We start from the raw sequence: 24,375 nt of genomic DNA on the forward strand, positions 1-24,375 counted from the left end.
TCAAAGAGATAGCTATACAGCCAAGGCCATAGCAGTATTAGTCACAATGCCAAGAGGTGGAAGCAACAAGTGTCTATCAACAGACGAATGGATAAACAAAATGCTGTGCATACATACAGTGGAATATTATTCAGCCTTAGAAAGGAAGGGAATTCTGATACATGTGACAACATGGGTGAGCTTGAGGACGTTAATACTAAGAGACATAAGCCAGTCACAAAAGACAAACACTGTATGATTCTATTTATCTGAGGTATCTAGTCCAATTTATAAATACAGAAAGGAAAATGGCAGCTGCCACAGGCTGGGGCAGGAGGAGATGGGAGTTATTGTTTAATAGATATAGAGTTTCACTTTTTTAATATTAAAAAGTTTGCCCGGGCGTGATGACTCATGCCTGTAATCCCAGCACTTTGGGAGGCTGAGGCGGGTGGATCAGTTGAGATCAGGAGTTTGAGACCAGCCTGATCAATGTGGAGAAAACCTGTCTCTACTAAAAATACAAAAGTAGCTGGGTATGGTGGCACATGCCTGTAATCCCAGCTGCTCAGGAGGCTGAGGCAGGAAAATTGCTTGAACCCAAGAGGCGGAGGTTGCGGTGAGCCAAGATCACATCATTGCACTCCAGTCTGGGCACAAGAGTAAAACTCGATCTCAAAAAAAAAAAAAATTTAGGATGGGTATAGTGACTGATGTCTATAATCCCAGCACTTTGGGAGGCTGAGGTGGGAGGATCGCTTGAGCTCAGCAGTTTGACACCAGCCTAGGCAACATGATGAAACTCTGTCTCTACAAAAAATAAAAATATTAGCCAGGTGTGATGGTGCATGATTGTAGTCCCAGCTACTTAGGAGGCTCAGGTGGGAGGATCCCTTGAGCCCAGGAGGCAGAGGCTGCAGTGACCCAAGATTGAGCCACTGCACTCTAGCCTGGGCAACAGAGTAAGACCCTGTCGAAAGAAAGAAAGAGAGAGAGAGAGAAAGAGAGAAAGAAGGAAAGAAAGAAAGAAAAGAATAAAATAACCAGGCATAGTGGCATGAATGTGTAGTTCCAGCTACTTGGGAGGATGAGTGGAAGGATCATTTGAGCCTGGGAGGTCAAGGCTGCAGTGATTGTGCCACTGCATTTCAGTCTAGGTAACAGAAGGAGACTCTGCCTTGAAAAAAGAAATTTAAAGAAATTTAAAGATTCAGGCTCACACTTGTAATCCCATTACTTTGGGAGGCTGAGGCAGGAGGATTACTTGAAGCCAAGAGTTCAAGACCAGCCTGGGCAAAAAGCAAGAAGCCCACCTTTATAAAAAATAAAAATATTAGTCAGGTGCCACGGCATGCACCTGTAGTCCCAGCTACTCAGGAGGCTGAGGCAGGAGGACTGCTTAAGTTCAGGAGTTCAAGGACAGAGTGAGCTATGATTCCACCTGTGCACTCAAGCTTAGGCAACAGAGCGAGACACTGTCAAAAGAAAGAAAGAAGATTTAAAAGTTCTAAAGATGGATGGTAGTGATGGTGTTACACAATATGAACCTACCCCAACACTACTGAACTGTACACTTAGAAATGGTTAAGATGGGCGGGACACAGTGGCTCACACCCATAATCTCAGCACTGTGGGAGACCAAGGCAGTTGGATCACTTGAGGCCAGGAGTTCCAGATCAGCCTGGGCAACATGGTGAAACCCTGTCTCTCAAAAACAAACAAACGAACAAACAAACAAACTTAGCTGAGCACAGTTGCATGTGCCTGTAGTCCCAGCTACTCAGGAGGGTGAAGCAGGAGGATCGCTTGAGCCTAGGAGGCAGAGGTTGCAGTGAGCCAAGATCACGCCACTGCACTCCAGCCTGGACACCAGGGCAAGACTCTCCCTCAAAAAACAAGTGGCCAAGATGATAAATTTTAGGTTCTGTATATTTTACCACAATTTAAAAAAATTTTTTGTAAGTTCTAGTAAGAAAACCAAACAAGCAAGTAGAAGGCCATGAGATAATGCCAGAGAAATAGGGGAAACTGAAACAGTGAGACCATAGGAACATGAAACACACACCTCCATGCACGCCCTTCCTAAGCTGTCAAGTATAACGGGAGGAGATTTTCTGCAGGGATTTATACCTCCAGGGTGTTCAGGACCCTACCCACTACCCTCAATTCTTCCCCTACAGAGGGGTTGTTCTGATAATCCCTGAACAGCCCTGTGAGGGAACCTACCTCACTCTCTTACCCTTTCCAGAATCCTCAAGGAAACCGTAAAAGATCTAAGTCTAGATGTGAAGGAAGTCTATCTTTACAACAGGCAGAGATGGCAACTTCCAGGAAGAAGAGCAGCTTGTGCAAAAGCCTGAGCTATGAGCTACCATGGGAACCCTCCAGGGCGGCAGGAGCCTCAGGTATGTAGCAGGAAGCAAGAAGCAGGCAGGGGCAAAAGGCAAAAGGCCACAGGCTAGACACTTGCATTTCCCAACACCTCAGTAACCTTTAAGCTAATCCCAACCAGCAGGTATTAATGTACCCTAAAATGGGTACATATTTCTCTCTCCTAAAATGGAGAGAGAAATGGAAATCCAGACATAAAGTAACTTGCCCAAGGAAACACAGATGGTGAGCTAAGCAAGGATTCCAAACCAGCTGACTCCTGACCTCGTGCTTATTGCTTCAGTCCATGTTATCAGTCCCTAAGGTCAAGACTGTGGGCTCTGGAGACAGAATCCCAAATCCCACTCTCCCTCACTGGTTGTGTCATCTGAAAGAAATTACTTAACCTTCTGAGTCTCAGTTTCCTCAACTGTAAAGTAGGAATGACCATACACCTGCCTCATACATTTTAAGAGAATTAAACGTAATATTTCAAGGAAAGTGGGTTGCAGGCAGTGATACTAGACAATACAAAGTAGGCCAGGCTCGGTGGCTCACACCTGTAATCCCAGCACTTTGGGAGGCTGAGGTGGGCGGATTACTTGAGGCCAGGAGCTCAAGACCAGCCTGACCAACATGCAAAAGCCTATCTCTACTAAAAATACAAAAATTAGCCAGATATGATGGCGTGCACCTGTAGTCCCAGCTACTTGGGAGGCTGAGGCAGGAGAAACACTTGAACCCAGAAGGTAGAGGTCACAGTGAGCCGTGATCATGCCACTGCACTCCAGCTTGGGTGAGAGTGAGACCCTGCCTCAAAAAAAAAAAAAATCAAGAAAGAGAAAATACAAAGTAGTTGTTCTTATTTATTATGCTTAGGCACCCCTCGCAGACTCCCAGAGACAGACTCCCACAGACAGACATGCAGCCATTGCTCCTGCCTACCTGAGGCCAGTGCATGCAAGGTATATGCCAGACCTGGACCCGAGTAGCTAAATATTCCAGGCTGGGCAGTAACCTTGCCAGAACAGCCTGGAAACTACCACCTCCACTCTTTGTTCTCAAGTCCATGACCTGGCTAAGTTGTTCTGCAAATGTTCAGTGGGACACAGTCCAAGCAGTCTCTGTTCTTATGGGAATAAATGTAATAGAAACATCTAGGGCTGCCAACTCACCCACCCATTAGTCACCATGGGCTGGTCTCCTGCCCCACAGCACCTTCTGGGACCAGATGGCCGAGAATGTCAAACCATCAATACCAGGAAGGCCCTTGGATACCATCTAATCTCAACCCTCATGCAGATGGGAATACTAAAGCCTAGAGATTAGTGGGGACCTGCTTAAGTTCACAGCGTGAGCCAGTGGCAAAGCTAGAACACAACCTTGGGCTACCACCTCTCTGGTCTACTGGTGATTTACAGGTATTGATCGACTTACAACCTATGCAACATACGACCATTCGACTTTACGACCACAATCACTAGCCACGACTGCTCTACGTCTGGCAGCGCAAACGTTGACCAGCTGGGCGAATGACAGTGCGGATCAGCTTCCGGCAGCACTACCATCTCCACGTGCACCATTTCAACTGTTATCCCAGACTCGGTACAGCAATTTGTGTTTTGTGTCTTGGATATTTTTCATCAAACCCCTCCCAATAAACTTCTTATACATTTCGAAGCAATGGACCCAAACATCGAACGATTTGCAAGGATTGAACGGATGGCGCACAATATGTTTCGTCTGTATCGTGAAATTTATGAAGAAAAAAGAAACATACAATTCAGACCAAGCTCACCATGTTTATGAAAAAACCAACTCCGGTAACCCCAACTGCTGCCTCAGATGATGACATCAACGATCCGCAGCCAAGCACCAGTGGCCAATAAAATGTTTCGTACATGTTTATATATTTTGATATGTTTTGCAATTGGGAAAATGTTTCCTATGCTATTTTTTACACCTGTATTTTATATTTTTGTATGCACCTGTATTTTGTAATTTTGTATGTTTTGCAAATATTAAACCAGTTGTACTGGTAATGCAGTGTTTTACTTAAACCTGACGAATGTAAAAATAAGAAACAAAATGGTGTAGAGATGATACAAATGGCATAAAATGAACAAAGAAAATTATGATATATAACAATAATGAAAGAAAATTATGATAAAATATGACTTAAAGATTTTTATAACATCATTTCACAGTACTGTACATATAGCCTACTCAACTTACGACCAAATCGTGTTACGACCTGTCTGTCAGAACCAATCGTGGTCGTAAGTCGAGCACTAGCTGTATTTCACCATCCCTGTGTCTTGTTGTGTCAAGCTTAAGTTTACATATTTGAAGTTCAAGAGTCTAGTTGCCCCTGCAAGTCTAATTCTGGGAGGTGGCCCTATGAAAAGGGGAATAACTTTGGAGACAGACAGACCTAGGTTCAAATCCCAGCCCCGCCACTTCCTCGCCGAGTGGCCCTTAATTTATTTATATAGTAGAAAAAGACAACGGGGGCAGAAGCTAAGAGCATAGGCTACAGTCTTAGCTTTGCTATTTCATGATGGGTGAGTCACTTTATCAACTGCTGGTTCAGCTTCCTCTTCCGTAAAACCTGCCTCACCTAGTCTTCCAAGTATAGAACGAGAAAAATATAAATGAAGAATTGGGTACAAGGCTTGCTATGAAGTAATAACGGATATTGCTGTTATCTCTTTTTCTCTGTCTTTTCTTTTTTTTAGACAGGGTCTTACTCTGTTGCCCAGGCTGGAGTGCAGTGGCATGATCTCGGTTCACCACAAGCCTCCACCTCTCAGGCTCAAGAGATCCTCCCACCTCAGCCTCCCGAGTAGCTAGGACCACAGGCATGTGCCACCACACTCAGGTAATTTTTGCATTTTTTATAGAGACAGGATTTTCCATATTGCCCAGGCTGGTCTCAAACTCCTGAGCTCAAGGTATCTGCCTGCTTCGGCCTCCCAAAGTGCTGGGATTGTAGGCATGAGCCACTATGCCCAGCTGCTATTAATATTAGCTTTAATGCTATGATTGGAGTATGTTTTCTGCAGGTAGCAAGAAGCTCTAGTTCTCCCATTTCTCATCATGGAGTCATGGAGTGTTAAGCTGGCCAGGCCCTGTATCACAGACAACAGAACTGAGATCCAGAGGGAAATGACACGCTCAAGGTCAAGGAGAAAGTTAATGAGAGGGATGTTACTAGAACCCAGATCTCTTGAATCTACTGACTTAATTCCCTAAACACAAGCTCTTACTTTGTGCATGGGCTTGGGGGGAGAAATGGTGGTCTTTCAGACCCCAAATACCAAAGGGTAGCTGGACCTCAGCCAGAATGGAACTGGAGTCACCTTGCCCTCATGGCAGTCCCAGGCCAGAAGCAAGGTGGGGCTCTGCGCTGGTGGACCAGGCCAACTGGGCCAGCAGCCAGAGTGGCGCCGAAGGCACAGCTCAGGCCCTCTCACCAGCTACATAATAAAGTAATTATGGGATTAGGGATAAAATTAGTCACTTGTGTAATTATTTTTCTTTAATAAGAGCAGAAAGGACCTTTTTCAAGAGTGGTTCCTTGGCCCTCCCAAGAGTATTCATGCAGAGACACAGATGAGTGCACACACACACAAGCACGTTTACACAAGTACACACACAGCAGCGATGGTGGTATGTGGAGCGGGCGCTTGGCTTTCTGTGGGCAGTGCCTCACAGCAGGTCCCACACCTACCAGGCCTACCTCTGAAGGCCAGGGGTGACATTTCCCAGTGTCTGCCTCACTGAACACGTTTATCACACTACCACGGTGCACTGCCTCCCTTCTGGGCCCCCCATCATGGAGAATCTCGCATCACACTCCCAAGCCACAGCACATCAGGCCTGGACTCCCAAGCCCTCCCTCCATCTTGGAGGCTAGTGGTACAATTCCAGCAGGACCTGGAGGTCCAGTAATCCAGAGAGATCTTTGGTACTGGCCGCTGTGGTAGGTATACTAATGCCTCCCACAAAGATATCCGCGTTCTCATCCCCAGAATCGGGTGTATGTCACCTCACATAGCGAAAGGGACCTTGCACAGGTAAGCAGGTGAAGAGTTCTGAGATGGAGAATGGTTCTAGATTATCTGAATGGGCTCCATGTAACCACAGGGGTTCTTGTAAGTCAAAGGAGAAATGGGGGGAGTCAGAGTCAGAGGAGACATGATGATGGTGGCAGAGGTGGGAGGGACGCAGCGACTAGAAGGGGCCATGAACCAAGGCATGTGGGCAGCCTGCAGAGCTATAAAAGGCCAGGTGAGGGTGTTCCCTTAGCAGCTCTGCCAACACCCTGACTTCAGCCCCATAAGGTCCATCTTCAGATTTGACCTCTAGAAGTCTAAGGTCACCCATTTGTGTTAAGTATGTGGCAATTTGTTAGGGCAGCATTAGAAAACTGACACAGCCACCTAGGGAGGGGTCCTCAGAATTCACCTTTCCCTCCAGGCCCAAACTCCCTCCTCAAGGGCTAGCCAGGGAGACTCCGTGGAGCCAGATATTCCCTGGATATACCTCTGGGGAAGAAGCCTAAGCTGGGGCCCCAAGCTCTGTCCTAGAGAGATAACTTTGTGGGGGAAAGCACCCCAGAAAGAAGGTGATGGCTCTGGGAGGCAAGGGAAAAACCGTACCTCATAGCTCCATCCAGGAACTCCACCCCTCCTACATATTCTCAAACAGAGGGCCACCTACCCCATAAACCACACCATCCCCAGCAGTAGCCTGACATCAGGGAAAGAGTGCTGGAGGCAGGAAGCCTGGTTCTGGCCTCGGCTCTGCCCCTGTGTCACCAGGTAGTAAGAGACCAGCCCCTTCCTCTCTCTGGGCCTGACCATTGTCATCATGGCTCACTGTATATTGATTGTCTTCCATGCTTTCATGCATAGAAAGCCTCACAGGGAACCTGTGAGGTGGCTCCCTGTCATGATGCTCACTTTACAGCTGAGGAAGTGGGCTCAAGGTGGTTAAGAGGGGAGGCTGGTTTGAACCCAGGCAGCCCACTCCATAGCCCTATTCTGCCTCCTGCCTTAGAGGGAATGAATGGATGGACAGAGGACGGTTGGGAGCAGTCCCTACACACAAGGAACGGGCTCTTCGGATCTAAGAGAAATTTTAAAAAGGCTGGGTGCAGTGGCTCATGCCTGTAATCTCAGCACTTTGAGAGGCCGAGGTGGGTGGATCACCTGAGATCAGGGGCTCAAGACCAGCCTGGCCAACATGGTAAACTATCTTCTAAAAATACAAAAATTAGCCAGGTATGTTGGCATATGCCTGTAATCCCAGCTACTCAGGAGGGTGAGGCAGGAGAATCACTTGAACCCGAGAGGCAGAGGTTGCAGTGAGTCAAGATCGCGCCATTGCACTCCAGCCTGGGCAACAAAAGCAAAACTTCATCTCAAAAAAGAGAGAGAGAGAGAAATTTTAAAAAAAAAGAGAGAGAGAGAAATAAAAAAACAGCTCCTGCCCATCCACCCTGGATGCTGCGGGTTAAAGGTTGGCATAGCAGTTTGGCAAGTTTACCGAGAACCTATTAAGGCAGCCACAGCCTTTTACCCAGAAGTCCCTTCCGGGGTCCTCACCCCAAGAGACATCATAATCTGAAATACAGGAAGAGCATTTTATGCAACGTTCATTGTACTGTTATTCATAACAGCAAAAACTGGAAACAGCCTGAATATCCATCAGCAGGAAGAGGGATGAGTCGATCATGTGTTTAATAGAATCCTTGGTAACAACACAGAAGGCGGCTTCCAATACATCGTTAAGACAAAAACGCAGGACAGTACTGATGATGCAGTAGAAATTAGGGGTATGAAAGAAAGAGCAAAGGAAAACTGGTGAAAGGAAACACACCAAACTCCCAGCCATATTCAGGAGTAATTTTTTTCTGCTTCCTGTTTTCCCAAATCTTGGTACTACGCTATTATGGCTTTAATTTAAAAAAATAATAATAACTGCCAGGCACAGTAGCTCATACCTATAATACCAGCACTTTGGGAGGCTGAGGAAGGCAGATTACTTGAGGTCAGGAGTTTGAAATCAGCCTGGTCAACATGGAGAAACCCCATTCCTACTAAAAACAGAAAAATTAACTGGGCGTGGTGGTGGGTGCCTATAATCTCAGCTACTTGGGAGGCTGAGTCATGAGAATAACTTGAACCTGGCAGGTGGTGGTTGCAGTGAGCTGAGATCGAGCCACTGCACTCAGCCTGAGTGACAGAGTGTGATTCCAACTCAAAATAAATAAATAAATGCCGGGTGCAGTGGCACACTCCTGTAATCCCAGCTACTCTGGAGGTTGAAGTGGGAGGATCCCTTGAGTCCAAGAGTTTGAGGCTGTGATCACACCTGTGAGTTGCTATTGCACTCCAGCCTGGTCAACATAGTGAGATCTCATTGTTTTTTAAAAAATAAATAAACAAATCGAACTTTTAAAATTAAAAACCAGTATTATTTTAAACATGACAATAATAACTGCAATGCAGCCCTGAGGAAGTCACACGCTGAGCAGTTGAGAAGCAGGAATAGGCAAATGAGGGCAGGCCAGAGAGGGGTTGGGACAGCCAAAGGGCAGGGTGTGCTGTCCCAGAGACCAAGGAGAGGGAGCACTTCGGACGCAGTGAGCCTGGGGTCAGGGTGGCCTGGGACCCAACAGTCACCCAACACTTCCCCTTATCCCCCCAAATGGCATTCATAATGGCAAACCAGGTGCCAAGAATGATCTAATAATCGAGCCTCACATATTCCTCAGGAAGGCGCCTGAAAAAGTGCCCCCACCGTGACCAGTGGCCCCAGAAGCAGTATTTACAATGCAAACCAGGCTCCCAGGAGAAGTGGTAACACACCTACCTGTGGCCATTCACCCCCAGTCCAGCCCAAGCAAAACAAAAGCAGCCTCACGTACAATAGCCTAGTCAGAATTTCCTAGTATCTTCAGGATAGGACTCTCCTGATCCATACCATTCACCAATTCTACCACCTGTGTTTCCACAGGGACTCCAAACATCCCCAGGACCCACTCCTCACCCCCACCCATGCTGGCTTCCCAGGCTCATCCCTCAGCCTCTTTGAGACAAGTCCCTTAGATTCTGTGCCTCTTCCATGTAAGCTACACAAACTTGCCCTGAGAGTCACATCCTCGTTGGCACAAATCCACCCTCCCAACACACCCATCAGCCTTTTTTCTTCTGAGAACTCCCCTTCCTCCCTCTCTCCACTCACCTCATCCAGGACCCCAGGCAAACCTCAGCAAAGGAGGGAAGGTCCCCCAGCAACTCATGTCTGACTTCAACGTCCCATCCCTGCATCCCACCACACCTGTGACAGACAGTAGCCAGGTCTAGGCTGCTGCCTCCCGAGCCCAGAGGTGGAGGGAGGCTAGGTCACAAAGCTAAAAACTAAACCAGGCTCTGAAGGCCGACAACCTAAGAAGCCCCCTTTGACCCTCAATCTGGTGAGTCGACAAGAAGAGGAGCTGAGTCACTACCAGATGCAACCCCATCACCCCCCATGCTAAGAAACTGACATTGCTTACAGTCCAAATGCACGGGTCATCCTCCTGGGGAGCCTGTGGTAATGAGTATCGCTGGGCCAAGGCAGGGCCAGTACCAATTAAGCTGCTCCCTTTCCTGCCAGTGACCTCAGTCTCATTACTTTGCTCCATTTTCAACTCATCTGAAAAATCCTCATTTGAGCTCCCTGGAGGATCTTAAAAGTGTTATTCAAACATTAGCTCTGACACACAGCCTCCCCCATCCACCCAAGGCAATACTTTTTTCTCCCTGCTTTTTGGCACTGCCAGGAGTGAGCAGTATCTAAGGCCTGGCCTGGGGCACCTCAGGTCCTGCAGCCGAGGGTCCTTCCTCATCCCCATCTCCCTGCCTTTCCCATCTCCTTGCCTTGTTTAGAAGAGAGAGCAGGGAAGGGAATTGCTATCTCCTATATGGCAGACATGTCATCTTGGCAACAAGCCCCATGAAGTGGCATTATTATTCCTGTGTGATAGATGGGGCAACTGAGCGACCCTCCCAGGTTACCTAGCCAGCAGGTAGACAAGTCAGGCCTGGAACCCAGGACTGCTGAGCTCCAGGACTCTTCTAGCTGCCCAGCCCCACCCTGCAGCAGACACGAGCACCCATCATTCGTTCCTCCTGGCTTCTGATCCTGTGTCTTGGTCCAGGTGAGACAGATGAGGACAAGAGGGGTTGCAGGATGTGGGGCTTCTAGGACAGGCTTCAGGGAGCACAATTTTCCTGGAGAAAACCAAAACAATGCTCAAAGCTGGTTGCAACCCCCATTCTGACCTGCATCTTACAAGGGAATCTACAAGAAAGAGAATCCAGTCAGAGGCATGCAAGAGGCATGAGGAGGGCTATGGAAGGTCAGAGAGGAGGGCATCTGGGCTGTGTGGTCAGGGAAGTCAGAGCTCAAAGGACCAGAGTTTAGCCCAGTGCCTTCATTTTTATAGGGTAGGGAAACCAAGGAACAGGGAGAAGAGACCTGCCCAAGGCCAAGAGTAAGTCTGGGTATGTCAGGATCGGTATATAGGTTTCCTGATTCTTAGACTAGTTTTCCTGGACCTAGGAGGATGAAAGGCCTGGAGCAGATGCTGCCTGGGATTAGTGAAAGATGGATGAACAAGGAGGTCCGGCACCCCGAGCTGAGGAGGTGGGACAGAGACACCTACACAGTGCATCCATGGGGACTCCAGCCTTGCTCATCTCTCACCTCAGGGAAGTTGTAGGCAGAAGAGATGCCCTTCCATTCACCAAAACTCCAACTCCAGCAGGAGCCAATCAGGGCCTCAGAATAAAGCAGAAACTTTGGTTCCCCTGGCAACTCAAAGGCATCTCCTCATCACTGCAATCAGCTGGGGTGGGGATGCAGACTGTATTCCACCCAACCCAGAGAGGGCTCTCCTCTCCCTTTCTGATAAGGGGAGGTACCAACGCAATCCCTTTGGTTTTAGTCCTGAAACTTCAGTCATATCCCTGAGCTCATCTCAGATGGCAGGCAGAGTAAGGATGAGCCTCACTGTTGGAGGCTTAGGACGATAGCTGAGTCCTCTCCAGTCGGCGAGGGTCCTCCCGTTGCCACTAGGTGTGTGCCTCTGAGATGGACCAGGGGCTGCGCTGATGCTCATCAGTTCATCACCCCATCCTCCTCTACAGGGGCAGTGCCAGCTGCATGCCATGGGAAAGCCTGTAGCTGCCAGTGAGGTGCCTGGGCCAAGCCCAGCTGTGGCATTATTCACAATGATGAGTAAGTTTCATGCACCTTCTCTTGTTCCCATCCATAAGGAAAATTAGACTGGATAATCTAAGACCTAAGTTTCTCTGGAGTGTGAGCTTCCCATCCACATCCAACAAGAAAATAATGGGAGGCCGGGCGCAGTGGCTCACGCCTGTAATCCTAGCACTTTGGGAGGCCAAGGTGGGTGGATCACCTGAGGTCAAGAATTCAAGACCAGCCTGGCCATCATGGTGAAACCCCATCTTAAAAAAAAAAAAAGAAAAGAAAAGAAAAGAAAAGAATGGGAAGAGGGAGCAAGCAGGAGCTCACCTTTCACCACTCTTGAAAAGTTGCCTAGCCTTGGTCCAGAGCCAAGGAATACATACACAAAACGCTCCACTAACTGGAACTGCCTTTATGTACATGCTTTGAAGAAAATCACAAGAAAACTGATAGACTCTGAAATACAGCTTCCAAATAAAATCTCCAGCTTTGTCACCACCAAAGGCGGCCGAGCAGCCACCCCTCCTTAGGAGGTATGTACAGTGTCCCCACAGGGGCCCCTCCTCATCCCTAATGGAGGAGTCATCATTCAGAGATTTTAGAAAGATTTTCTACACTGAGAGTCAGATAAAAGAGTTTTCTCAGGGAGCTACTGAATTCCCAGAAAAGTCAAACTACAGGCATCAAAACCCACATGCACTGTCCGTACTTTTCAGCTTTATAATCTCATCAGCCACCCCATCGAGAAAGCCTGCAGTCATCCAAGATGAGTTCCTTTCTTCCCCCTCCCTTCCCCCACACCCATCAGGCCCCACACTCCATCCATTCTTGGTCTCTACTCACTCTGTGATCTGTTCTTCTACACTTCCACGAGCCTGAGATGAAGCCCATCACTTCTCCCCAGGTCACATCAACAGTCTGCCATCTGTCTCCTGGTCTCTAGCCTTACCCTTCCAATTCATCCTCCCACTGCCAGAAATCGGATCACATCATTCCCAACCTAATACCCTGCAGTATCTTCATTGCTCTCCAGATAAAGTGCCAGCTCCTGGCCCAATATACACATGGGCTGCGGGAGCTAGACCCACTGGCTGCTCCACTTGCCTCCTTGCCATCCCCAACACACACAGGAAACTCCTGCCACTCCAGAGCACCCTCCTGTTTTATGCCGCTATGCTTTTTTCTGTGCATTTGTTGTTCACTTTACCTTTCTGAATCCCCTACCGTTGAATGGAAGTTAATAGCTCACCTTTACTGAGTGCTCAGTATGTGCCAGGCTCTCTCCTAAACCCTTTTCAGATTCTACCTCATTGATCCTCTGCAAGAAAACTATGAGGCAGGTACGAACAGCAGCCTGTTTACAGATGAAGAAACACAGAGATGCGGATGAGCCTGGCAGAAGTTACACGGTTGATAAGGGAAGGGGAGCAAATAGAAATCCAAGCATCTGACTCTTAGGCCACCCCTATCCTACGCTCCCTAGAAACAGAGTAAAGGCCAGGAAGTTTCCCAGCCTGTCTCTCTCTGGGTTTGTCCCCAACCCTGCACCCCCACCACTATACAGCACAGCCCCTTGAGTACGAAAAGTGGCTGAGCTCACACCTCAGAAGCAGGGCTTTATAGTTACATTAATGGCCCAGCAATGACTTCCAGCTACTGTCTTTCAGGAAGTCTAAACTCTTTGGCCGAGCATCAGGGACCAGCAAGATCTGGCACGAGCTCATCACTTTCCAACATTAACTGCCCAATGCATCCCCTACCGCCATGTATCCAATATACCAGTGGGTATTTATTATGTCTGCCATGTCAGTTCTCACTAAAAGCTGCCATTTATTGAACACCTAAGAGCCATACCCTATGCCAGGCACTCAAGCAGCACTCTCTCATTTCCTTACAAGTCACTCATTCATTCATCCAACAAATACTTATTGAATACGCTGTGTGCCATGCCATGTGGAATCAAGAATGAACATGACATTAAAAGAAAAAGACAGGGCTGGGTGCAGTGGCTCACACCTGTAATACTAGCACTTTGGGAAGCTGAGGAGAGAAGATCACGAGGTCCGGAGATTGAGACCATCCTGGCTAACACAGTGAAACGCCGTCTCTACTAAAAATACAAATTGTGATAAGCATTATGGAGGAATCAAGAGGTGGTGGCAGAAAGCAGTGCATGGAGTGGGAGGACTAACTTAAATAGAGACATAAAGGATAAGAAGGAGCCAAGGCAGCAAAGAGCCAGGAAAAGAATTCTAAGAAGAGGGAACCTAAGCATGTGTAAAGGTCTTGAGGCTGGAATGAATTTGCTAAATGTATAGAGAGAAGACTCCTGTGGCTGACGTAAATGACCAATGGAGAGACAGATGGCTGGAACAGGGAGGCAGGGACCAGCTCACTCAGGGCTCTGTATGCCATGGTAAGAAGTTTAGATTTTATTCTAAGGGCAGAAGAAAGGCACTGAGTGACATGGTCAGATTTGTGTTTTGCAAAGTTCACTCTGGCTGCCACTTGGAAAGGAGACTTGAGAATACAGGTGGTGTATGTAATGTACACAAAGTAATTCACATTGAACTGGCATATAGGTGCTCAATGAATGTTAATTCCCTTTTCCTTCTTTCATATGTAATGTACACAAAGTAATTGGCATAGCACTGGCACATAGGTGTTCAATGAATGTTAATTCCCTTTTCCTTCTCTCTCTATGCCCCATCTCAGGCTGGGAATGTCCTCTTCATCTAACTCCCATTCCTTCTTCTGATCTATACATTGTCAGAACTTAAATTTTATGCCCAGGGCAGTGGCTCACTCCTGCAATCCCAGCACTTTGGGAGGTTAAGGCAGATGGATCACCTGAGGTCAGGCATTCAAGACCAGCCTGGCCAACATGGTGAAACCCCATCTTTACTAAAAATACAAAAATTAGCCAGGCATAGTGGTGGATGCCTATAATTCCAGCTACTTGGGAAGCTGAGGCAGGAGAATCGCTTGAACCTGGGAGGCAGAGGTTGTAGTGAGCTGACCTGAACTAGACCCTGGGCTGATCTGAAGGTCAGGAGGAACGGGAGGCAGCAAGTACAAGGGCCTTTCCTCTGTTCTTGTTCTCTACCTCTGCCCCTCCCCCGATCATGGTTCTCAGAAAGCATGGTTCTCAGTCAATTACGGTCTCAGGGTAAGTGGAGCGTGGGAGGGGACCTAGAGAAAGCCCCTTCTGTAGGTATCCTCTCTCCTTCTGCTTGAGCCAGATAAGGGCAGGCAAGACTGTAGAAAGAAAACTTTCCCATCAAGACTGGATCCTTGCTAGGATGTTGGCTGATCCTATCAACATCCCCAGGAAGCAAGCAGGGGTCCAGTAACTCATTTTACCCAGCCAGGACCTACAGCAGTCAGTGCTCTATCATTTATTTAGGGATGGAGAGAAAATGGCAAAGCCCTAACTAGAATCATACAGCGTGGCTGTCTGAGGATCGCTGAGCCCAAACCCCATTGTACAGGTGCTGAAACTGAGGTCCAAGAAGGGAAAGGGGCTGGCCAAGGGCCACATACCAAGTAAGCAGTGGAATCAGGACGAGGAGTCTGCATGGCTTCTGCCTTCTAGCTTCCCAGGAAGCCTCCCTTGAGAAAGATGAAAAGGCAGCAGAAGTGAGGCTGGGATTTGGGGGCATGGAGGTAAGGAGAGGGCAGCACTGCCTCCTCAGACCTACCCCACCCCAGCTCCCAGCCCTCACACTGCTCATGGGTGTAGTCAAACCTGCCAAACCAGTCTCTGTGCCAGAACCGAGTCACAGAGCCCAGAGCTGCAGCGGTGTGGGTGAGGCTGTGGACACCAAGAACCAGGGGTCAGGAAGGACACAGAGAGGCTCTTCCAGGTCTGCTAGCTGAGGCCACATGGCCACTGCCTGAAGAGAAGATGGGCGCTCACCACTGAGCAGCTCCACCACCAGGAATGGTGCACAGCAGGACTTACCAGGCCTCCTGTCCCCATTAGGCACAAAGGCCTGCCCTCTGCATCGCCCTCTCCTCTGGGCACTCAACCTACCAGCTGTCTTCATCAGTTGGGCAAGAGACCCAGAAGCTTATCTGAGAAACATGACAGGAGGCAGGGAAACACGACAAATGACATGGAGACACTTCTACCCCCCAACCAAAGCACCAGGATAAAATGTGGCCACTAGAAGAACCACTAGATTGAGTAATCATGTGGAATAGAACTCCTGCCACATTGACTCACATCAGCCTATGATATGAACAAGAAATAAAACTTCGTTGCAGTAAGACACTGAGGTTTGAGTGTTGTTTGCTATAACTAGTATTATTTATGTTGACTTATGAGTAGACTTGCTGGATCACAGTCTATGTGTATGTCCCAATTTACTAGAAAATAAAATTTTACAATTATTGTTGGGGAAAAAAAAAAAAACCTGGCCGGGTGCAAACACGCTCTATCCTTTGCCCTCCCCAACTCCGCGAGCAAGGCCCAGGAACAGCTGAGCACACAATGCACTTGTGCAGGGAGGGGTCAGTAGATCTGGGTCCCAGCATAGTTTGGTGGCACTCAGCAGAGTCTTGGGGAAAGAGGCCCTTCTAGGGCTTTGGTTTCACCACCCTTCCTGAGGCAGGACTAGGTTAACTGCATAGTTTTCAGGGGCCTTGAAAGTCTTCTGTCACTCCACCTGCACTCCAGCCCTCCCCACTTCCTGCCCAAAGGAAAGCATAAGAGGTTACACCCACCAGTGTGTGGGGTCCCTGCTGGACAGGTCTGGCTCCTGTGTCAGGGGCTGCCTTGCTGGAACCTGTTTTGTCAGCTCTGAAAAGCCAGCAGGAGACTCCTCAGGCTGAAGTATGGGGGAGCTGATGAGCTACCCATCCCAGAGGTCACTTCCAGGGCATGTGAGACCCAGGAGCCAACTGCTAGGCAGGAAGGGACCTTGGAATCAGCCTGGGCTCCTGTGAGCACATGAGACACAGGCCAGGCAAATGCCCCACAAATGCCAGGGACTGTTCTCATAACCCAACCAATCCTCTCCTTTGGTAGATGGGGAAGAAGAGAGTCAAGGACCAGCCTAAGGTCACCCAGCAAGGCCATAGCAGAGGCAGGATCACAGCCCAAGCCTGACCCCCAGCCCAGGGCTCCCAGCACATGCTACCTTCCCCAACAGAGGTATTTTTCCAAATTCAAAATCATGCATCCCATGGAGGAACCAAGAGACATCTTTGTCACTACCCCTTGGGAAATGCCAGAGAATGGTATGAAGTTCTGCTTTCAGGCTGCTATAAAAAAACACCATCAACTGGGTGGCTCATAAACAATAAAATGTGTTTCTCACACTTCTGGAGGCCAGAAGTCAAAGATCAGGATGCCAGCAGATTCAGTGTCTACTGAGGGCTTATTTCTGCTTCAGCAATGGCGCCTTCTAGCTTGTCATCATATGGTAGAAGGGAAAGCTGGCTCTCTGAGATCTCTCTCGTTTTTTTCCTGTCAGACAGGTAATACGTTGACACTGTAACAAGGTTCAAAGTTGGCACATCTCACACATGTGTGTGAACACCCAATCATCATGCTCAGGAACTACAAAAGGCTCTGGGATCTCTTTTACAGGGGCGTTCTTCCATTCATGAAGGTGGAGCCCTTATGACCTCATCACCTCCCAAAGGCCCCACCTCCTAATGTTATTACCTTGGCGGTTAGGATTTCAGCAAATAAATTACAGGGGACACAAACATCCAGACCATAGCATGTGTTTACCTGCCATGTTTGCCTGTCTCAATACACAGGACAGTGTCTGGATTATGGTAGGAGCTCAATAAAAATTTGCTGACTAAATCTGGACCCAGTGGAGGAGCAGCTGGAGGCAGAATCCATTTCTAGGCCCAAGCACTGGGCTGGTGAGTAGGAGAACAAGAAACAGATGAGAGAGAAAATATGAATCTGGCTGTCCAGACTCAGGCTCCAGCCAGGCTACATCAAACAGGCAGGGACACCGTTGGCCTAGAGCTTCAGAAATCCTGGGTTCAAAGGCAAAAGGCAGATTGCCCCCTTCATGCTGAATGAATGGACTTCAAGGCCTGTGTGTGCTTCTGTGGCTTGCCAAGTTCATGGGGCCAGTCCCTCTTTGCTCACTCAGTCTCCAGCTGGACTGGCTGCCCTTTTCCTCCTCTGTACTCCATAGTCCAGTGGGTAAGACTCAGCACAGCCTCTGGTTTTGAATCCCAGCTTCAGCAACACTTAAGCAAATTATGACACCTTTCTGTGCCTCCGTTTTCTGATCTGCCAACTAGGGATTATACTATGACCTATTTCTTAGGATGACGATTAAATGACTTTAAGTCATACAGAAATGAATCACTTATAACCATGCCTGGCTTAGAGTAGGGGCTTGATGAATGGTCATCTGTTTTAATGGTTATTAGCACTTAGTAATAATGTTACTGACAGTTTCTAGCTGTGATCAGTTGAAGGCCAGAACAGCAATGTCAGGGGCTGACTCAAACTGAGGAGGGCCACTTGGAGTGATGAAGCAAGGACTAGCTTGCTCTGAGAGAGAGGACACCTGGGCTTAAGTTCACCTCTATCAGGCTTACCACGTGACAAGCGCAGAGGGTTCAGAGGGTGGGCAGGGAGAGCGGTATTGAAGAATGGGCTGAGATGGGCTTGCCCTGGATGGAGGGCAGTGGGCAATCTATCATTGTTCCTCCCCTGCTTAAAAATCATCAGTGACTCCTCCTGCTCTTCTGAATCAAAGCCAGCCCTAATCTCATCACAGGATTCCAGGGCACCTTGGACTGGCATAAAGACACCCTGCCCTGCCCACCTTGCCCTTTATTATTATTATTATTATTATTATTATTATTATTGAGATGGAGTCTTGCTCTGTCATCCAGACTGGATTGCAGTGGCTCAATCTCAACTCACTACAACCCTCCCAGGTTCAAGCAATTCTCCTGCCTCAGCCTCCCCAGTAGCTGGGATTACAGGCGCGTACCACCATGCCCGGCTGATTTTTGTATTTTTAGTGGAGATGGGGTTTCACATGTTGGCCAGGCTGTTCTCAAACTCCTAACCTCAAGCAATCTGCCCACCTCGGCCTCTCAAAATGCTGGGATTACAGGTGTGAGCCACCGTACCCAGCCATACCTTGCCCTTTCTTTTGGCCATGCTTCTGATCCTCCCTGGTCCAATCAGCTGTCAGTCTCCTGGGCATTCACCTTGCTCTCCCCAGAGCTGGTCAGGGCCCCTTCGGGCACTGCAGCCTCTGAGCCTACCTCTGCTCAACCCTAATCACACCATGTTGTCCGTGCTTGATTCTTCTTCTGAGTCTCCCTCTCGACTACGAGGAATGAGAGAGGTCTTGTCACATTGATAACAGTTTCTCAGCATCCTCAGGGACAGCTCAATTATAGAAGAAGTGCTTGGTTAAGGTTTGCTTAATGAATCAAGGGCTGGAGGAGATAGCAGAAAAACTTATTTCAACCCTCTGAAACTCTAATCAATTGCCCTGGATGAGTCATTTAATCTTTCCAGGCCTCTGTTTCTTTATCTGTTCAATGGGGATCATTATTCTTGCCCTGCCTCCTCCACACACAGCTGCTGTGAGGATCAAATAAATGTGCTTTTTAAGATGTTCTTGCCAGGCGTGGTGGCTCACGCCTATAATCCCAGAACTTTGGGAGGCTGAGGCGGGCAGATCACCTGAGGTCGAGAGTTTGAGAGCAGTCTGACCATGATGGAGAAACCCCATCCTTACTGAAATACAAAATTAGCCAGGTGTGGTGGTGCATGCCTATAATCCCAGCTACTCGGTAGGCTGAGGAAGGAGAATTGCTTGAACCTGAGAGGTGGAGGCTGTGGTGAGCCAAGATCGCACCATTGCACAAAAGCAAAACTCTGTCAAAAAAAAAAAAAAAAAAAAAGATGTTATTACATCAAAACAAAGTTTTTAAGTAAAATAAATAAATAAATGTTACCTCCATTAATGCATTCATTCAACAAATATCTATTAAGCACTGACATGTGCAGGGCATGCTCTAATATGATCTCAGGTATTTTTTTAAAAAAATTGAGATATAATTTATGTGCCATAGAATATACCACTTTACAGCATACACTTCAGTCCTCTTGAGTATATTTACATACAGAGTTGTGCAATCATCATCACTAATTCCAGAATTCCAGTTGTTCTTGCTGTTAAGTGCTGAGCTGTAATCTCCAATGTTCCTTAGGAACCTGGGTCTCTGGTTCTGGTTTGGCCCAGATGCTACTTTTCTGGGAAAGCCTAGGGTACCCCTTGGAATGATTTTTCTGGAATAGAAGTAGGCACTCAGTACACTCTGTTTTTCATTTAATGAAACAAAGCAGTAGATTTTCCTGGGGAAAGGCCCATCGTATCAGCCCAGTTCAAGCCTTTTCCTAGCCTTGCCTCTCTAAGCTGTACTGAAGGCAGCGACTATGCTGACCCCTGCCTCAGTTTCCCTATCTACTCCCTGAGCAGCAAGTAGGTTGAAACCCATTCCTCCAATAGCCCAGAGGGATGCCCCCTAACAAATGGCTAATCTTGCCCACCTTGTCAGAAGGAAAAGTCTAGCCTGTTATGTTAGCTGAGATTGGCAAGGGCAATTCGTTAGGGCTGGATTTAAGGAATGCTCAGATACAGAACTGGTGAGTGAGGCTTTACTCTGGAGGCCTTAGGAAGCCTGAGAAGGTCTGAACTCAAAACAGGAACCACCCACACTGGGCTGAACCAGAGAGAGGTCCTGGAGGTGGAGAGGGACTAAGAGGCCAGCCAGAGGCTCTCCCAGTAGCTGTCAGCACTGGGCACTGAGAATAAATGTCAGGTTTCCTGAACACTGGCTTCTATCTTCTAGCCCTGCTCCGCCAGTATCATCTGTGTAACCCTGGAGAAGTCACTTACCTTCTCCAAGCCTCAGTTAACCTACCCACAAAATGGGGATAATTATGCCCTCCCTGCCTTACCTCTCAGGATTATAAGGAAAATCAGATGAGATGATACACTCAAAATCCCTTTGTAGACTTTGATTCTAGTTCTAGTGTGAGCCAGGTGATAAGGGCCATGGGGTTGAAGGACCCTAAAGAAGAATTTCTCTGCCCTTCTCTGCCTCTTTTTCCCTTACAGAAATGCTGGAATCCCTTCAAGAAGGACTGGAGAAACCCAGGGACTCCAGAGACCATAAGAGTCACAGAAGAAATACAGGATGTCTGGACCTTATGTGGGCGACATTCCTGAGGCCGGGGTCCCCCAGAGACACCCCTTTGGCTCTCAGGCAAACAGCAAGCCAGGAGGAATGATCTGTTACCACACAGGGGAGAGGCTGGAGAGCAGCCAGGGTATCCAGAGTCAGCATTTCAGAGCCACTGCCACAGGAGGAGGAATTGATGGTCAAGAGCAGGGGACAGAAGGGGCTGTTTTCCATGTTGAGTCTCCACGCTATGTCCCTCCTTCAGGAGTCAGTGACACAGCCATTCATATTTCATGTGACAACTACATTTGCATCACTTTCCTTCTCTGAACCTCAACTTTCTCATCTGCAAAATGGAATGATAAAACCCCTGACTCACTGAGTCCAGCTCAACAAAAATAACTGCTATTCTTCTATCCTTGGAAACCGAGAGAGCTCCTAGCAGTACATCATACTCTTTCCCCCGATTTCCCACCTGTGCTGTTTGGAGAAAAATCCAAAGGCACTTTAGGGACAGAGCCCAGGCATCTGGGGCCATTATCCACCTTCCAACAAACAGATGAGTTTAGCTAAGAGACGGCACAGGAGGAAGGAGCCCCTCCATGGGTGAGAGGCATGTGCTTCAACCTGCTGTCCAGGGAGGACCTGGAGAGCCCTCTCTCTCACCAAGGCTGCTAGAGGCCATTCTGGTGCCTGGAGCTCTGTGCTGTCTGGAGAAAGTGCTGATCCTTGGGGAATGGACCATTCTTCCCTTCTCTCCATTCACCACCAGAAAGAGGGGAATGAAGCACTGACAGTTGTTGGTGCCCAGGTGCCCTTGTCTACCCTCCAGATGGAGCCTGCCCACCTCACATCGGGAGGAAAGGAAAGAACTGGGCACCTGTGTTGAGCTGTCCTAGAGAAGATCAAACCTCTTCACATCTCTGAAGAGAACAGTCTGGAAGGAGGAGGCACCTTGTCTGGGGCCTGAAAGCACAGCTGGCCACAGCCACTCCTCATCCTCACCCCCAACTCAGCTCTTTGGTTCTCCCAAACACTATCCCTGCTTCTCTCTCCAAACTTTCCTGGAGACCCCTCCCTGAACCAAGTGTCCAAATCCTATTACCCTTCAGCCCAGATCAGATCCAACGTCCCCTTCTCCCACCTTCCCTGATCTCTCTCCTCTGAACCCCAGTTGCATTTTTCCTGTCCCTCTTAATGGCAATTTGTATGCTGACTGTGTCTCGGTCACATCTGTACACATGTATTCCCCCTCTAGGGGACACAGCTGGCGGCAGTGGGTCCTGGTACAGGCTCTGGAGCTAGGCAGACCTGAACTCAAATACCAGCTTTGCAGTTTCTTAGTCATGGGACCCTGAGTAAGTCACTTATTTCCTCTGAGCCTCAGTTCCCCCTGGAAAATGGGGACAATAACAGAACCTACTCTCCAGAGTTATTGTTACAATTATTATTATTATCATATTTTTGAGACAGTCTTGTTCTGTTGCCCAGGCTGGAGTGCAGTCATACAATATCTGCTCACTGCAACCTCCATCTCCCAAGTTCAAGTGATTCTCCTGTCTCAGCCTCCTGAGTGGCCGGGTTTACAGGTGTGCACCACCACGCCTGGCTAATTTTTGTATTTTTAGTAGAGACAGGTTTCACCACGTTGGTCATGCTGGTCTCAAACTCCTGACATCTATTGATCCACCCACCTCGGCCTCCCAAAGTGCTGGGATTACAGACGTAAGCCACCGTGTGTGGCCTGTTGTTGCAATTAAATGAGATAACACACATAAAGATTTCAACATGGAGCCTGGCACAATGTTAGTAATATGACTTATTGTGATGGTGACCATTCAGGCAGGTTCATGGATGATTTGTCTTGACATCTCCTGAAACACCTAACACAGAGCCATATGCTGGCTGGATGGATTTGTATGAGGTAGATGTGTGCATTGCATAGGGAAGCCCTTTCCAACAGGCAAAGCAGTGCAACCTGGGCCTGGGCTGCCTCTGTAGGTCATGAGCTCTGTACATACAAGTAGAGGCAAGATGGCCACTTGGTCTACCAAACAGAGGCTGGAGATGTAATAGTCAGAGCATGGGTTCTGAAGCCAGACCCTTTGGGCTTCAAACCCAGCTCCCTTACTTACTCAAAGTGTTGCCTTAACTGGGCCTCAGTTTCCTCATCTATAATAGGGGGAAATAATAGTAATAATAAGAACTACCCAAAACACTGTCATGAAAGCTAAATGAAAGAAGACACATAAAGCAACAGAACGTGCCTGGCACAGGAAGAGTAATTCAATGCACATTAGCTATTGTTATTACTGTTGGTATTTGCATTACTATAACTGAAGAGGGGAGTTATAGCCCCTTGCAGGTCTATGAGCTGTTACAACCAAGGGTTCTGCTAATATCTCAGCATGTTCTCATGGTCTGCCAACTGGCTTCTACTCCCCTTATGTCTGGTGCTAGCTCTGCCCCTCCATTAGCTACATGGGTAGGCACCTGACCCACACCTGGCCACTCAGAATATTCCTACCCTCCCAGCAACAGTGATTGAACCACTCAGAGTCCTTCCCTTAGATTGACATATAGACTCTAGAAGAAAAAGAATCTCCTTTTTCTGTTTGGATTGCTAAGCTGGAGCAGTGGACAGCTTAAAAGGGAAAGATAAGCAGTGATGGCAGAGAGAGACAGTCAACCTGATTCCTCATTCTTCAGTCCCATGAACTGCCCCAGAATCCATTAAAGTCATTTTTTGGTTTAAGGTCACTCTTTTTTTTTTGAGACGGAGTCTCGCTCTGTCACCCAGGCTGGAGTGCAATGGTGTGATCTTGGCTCACTATAAACTCCGCCTCCTGGGTTCAAGCAATTCTCCTGCCTCAGCCTCCCAAGTAGCTGGGACTACGGGTGTGTGCCACCATATCTGGCTAATTTTTTGTATTTTTAGTAGAGACAGGGTTTCACTGTGTTAGCCAAGACGGTCTCAATCTCCTGACCTCATGATCTGCCTGCCTCAGCCTCCCAAACTGCTGAGATAACAGGCATGAGCCACCATGCCCGGCCTAATGCCACTCTGAGTTGGGTTTTTGTCACTGGTTTCTGAAAAAAGCCATGCCCAATTGTATAGATCCTAAGATAAGGTCAGTGCTGGCCATGGGCAGGGCCAAGCAGAAGCCAGTATTATAACTACTCTTATGTATGTGGTATCACCCCTATCATCTGGGTTACGGTGGGCAGTTTTCAAAGCATGTTCTCAAGAATACCCTGACCCAGTGGTCTTAAGACCCTGCTTCCCAGAGCCCTGGGAATTTACAGAGGTATCTCCAAAAGCACCTGGGAAACTAAGAGCCATGAAGAGGGCAAAATTCTGGGTAAACCGCCCTAGAACCAGACAAGCTCTGCTACAAATGCTTACAATACTGGGTTTCTGCTGCCCAAAGAGATGTAAAAAACTCTATTCAAATTGACACTTAGAAGAGCGTAGAGCAGTAGCTAGGGCTGATGTGTTCATCTGCGTTCTACAGAAGGAGAAACGAGGGTTCAGAAAGGGGACGTCATGAGACCATCACGGCAGAG

The 24,375-nt window shown here is 48.0% G+C and overlaps 1 protein-coding gene and 1 non-coding gene across 3 annotated transcripts in view; both read right to left on the minus strand.

The window, feature by feature from the left end:
* Positions 1–24,375, minus strand: part of EPB41L1 (erythrocyte membrane protein band 4.1 like 1) — a 145,148-nt gene that overhangs the window by 98,190 nt on the left and 22,583 nt on the right. The window lies entirely within an intron of this gene.
* LOC119469304 lies at positions 17,091–17,194 on the minus strand. The gene has a single exon (XR_005198107.1). It is a non-coding gene; the product is annotated as a small nucleolar RNA U13 (small nucleolar RNA).

This window comes from Cebus imitator, unplaced genomic scaffold (genome assembly GCF_001604975.1).
Source record: "Cebus imitator isolate Cc_AM_T3 unplaced genomic scaffold, Cebus_imitator-1.0 Scaffold18, whole genome shotgun sequence".
In the NCBI taxonomy this organism is placed as follows: domain Eukaryota; kingdom Metazoa; phylum Chordata; class Mammalia; order Primates; family Cebidae; genus Cebus; species Cebus imitator.